This window comes from Electrona antarctica (genome assembly GCF_951216825.1).
Source record: "Electrona antarctica genome assembly, chromosome: 3".
Classification (NCBI taxonomy): Eukaryota; Metazoa; Chordata; class Actinopteri; order Myctophiformes; family Myctophidae; genus Electrona; species Electrona antarctica.
Window position 1 is genome coordinate 49,228,765 of NC_136808.1, and position 2,500 is coordinate 49,231,264.

The 2,500-nt window shown below is 42.9% G+C and overlaps 1 protein-coding gene across 1 annotated transcript in view; it reads left to right on the forward strand.

The window, feature by feature from the left end:
• Positions 1-2,500, forward strand: part of spata17 (spermatogenesis associated 17) — an 80,192-nt gene that overhangs the window by 12,577 nt on the left and 65,115 nt on the right. The window lies entirely within an intron of this gene.

Here is a 2,500-nt window from a genome sequence, read left to right on the forward strand (position 1 = left end):
GAGAGGACAGGAGGAGAGGACAGGAGGAGGAGAGGAGGAGAGGACGGGAGGAGAGGACAGGAGGAGAGGACAGGAGGAGCTGAGGACAGGAGGAGGGTCCAGAATTGGGTCATCGTCAGACGGTACATTCTATCCACCCGCACACACCTGGTGACACCTCATCAGCGTCGGGCCAGGACGGATGGTTTACAGTGGTCCTTACAGTCTTGTCAAAAACAACACACACACACACACACACACACACACACACACACACACACACACACACACACACACACACACACACACACACACACACACACACACACACACACACACACACACACACACACACACACACACACACACTCTCTCTTATGGTCTTGTCAAAACAACATTTCTGTGGTAATTACGAGGGCGGCCGGTCTCCTCCTGTCTGCTGGATGGATGATCTGAGCCACTGCAGGGTTGACCCTGCACACATAACTCCACAGACCACCTAACTACTGTACACACACACACACACACACACACACACACACACACACACACACACACACACACACACACACACACACAATCACAACGCCACAACCACTGAACTGAGAATCACAATCAGAAGCACAATTACCGGTATAGGAATCACAATCAGAAATGCACTTCCAGTCAGAGATACAAACGCAATCAGAATCACAATTGCAGTAAGCAAATCGATATCACAATCATTAACAAGTTACAATAACAACCAACCACAACCGGACACGGGATTACCATCCATTGAAACTGTAATATGCCGCTGTACGGATAAATACAATGTGTCTGACAAAATAAACATATAAACCTGAAACCTTATATTTATTTCAGTTACTAATGTGATGTCCTCAGATCAGTTCAACAAGCAGCAGGAACACAGGTGCACGCACGCATACATGCTTTTTCCCCGCTGTCCGCCGCTCTCTGTGAAGTAATCTCTAATGCAGACAGACTGTTCTTATGGCCATCAGCCGGACAGATAGCTTGCCTCGCTCAGATGCATGTGTCCGTACGGCGCGTGCACACACACACACACACACACACACACACACACACACACACACACACACACACACACACACACACACACACACACACACACACACAGACACACACAGACACACCCAACACCCATACACACACACACACACACTGTGCTCAGGCAATCATTTTGACAGGTGAATATGGTTGGGGAGATGGAGGGAAAGGGATGGCAAATAACGAGAAACGAATTGATAACTGTTTGATGAGAGTTGATAACGTCACGGAAGGACGGAATCAGATGGATGGAGGGGAGAGAGAGAGAGAGAGAGAGAGAGAGAGAGAGAGAGAGAAAGGAGAGAGAGAGCTGGTGGCAGATCAATCGGCCGACAGACAATCTGCATCCTCAGATCAGATTTTTTTTAAGACCCACTCCAGGAGAGGGAGATGGTAGAGTGCTGTTTTATGTGGAGGCACTCTGGGACTCCATGATTCAATATCAACCGGATGATAAAAAATACATCCAGAGGAAAAATTGACAGGTCATAGTAATTACATTACCCATCTGAAGGCTCAGAGTTAAAATGTCAATTCATATTTGGGAGAAAAACACATACACACTCCATGTGTGAGCATGCACGCTCACACGTCCACACGTCCACAAGCTCACAGGCACATATATACAACCTCCAAAATAAGATTTCCGTCTAATTAACAGCATGGGAAATGAGCAACGCAAAAAACAACTAAACATGTTTAATAGGCTACTAAGCCAAGTCAGTCATAACTAGGCCTTCTAAATCCCAGTTACACCAGTAGCACTGATCTATAGGCCAGTAGTTTTTATGCCCAAGTCACGCAAATATTTTCACTACTTGAAAAAATATCGTATTGTTTTGCAATGCAAATAGGCTAATCGATCGTATCGTTACTAAGTTCTTGTATTTAGATTTTTTTTGAAAAAAGAAAAAGAGGGGGTTTAATTAGGCCTACTTTTCCATTCAATATCTACACTTGGTCTATCGATAAATGTGTGTAGGCAATTCTCTGTGTTCATGTAAGCCGGTGTGGGTTTGTCCATATGTTCAATATGCCTACATTCTCTATTTATTTCCCAGAGAATCACTGTTTATTTATATCCATAATAATAAATGTTTCATTTAAAACACCTGCACTATCCACATGTTTCACACAGATTTCATTTCTTTGCTAAATAGTTATTGTATTGATTTTAAATCATTGAATCGTATCGTATCGCTATGAATGAACCAATATCGTCTATGTCGTCAACCATGTAGGCCTATCGTGATGCGTACATAGCGCATCGCACATTTTTATAATTATAACTTCTTATGACGATTTGAATTTTGTTGTTGCTTTTTATATATGTCATCATGATTATGAATTGAATATCCAGGACCTGAATGGAAACAAGACCGCAATTACTTTTTTTGTTGATATCCTTTTGGACCAAGTGTTTGATGTAGTGAAAGGTGAAGTGAAATAA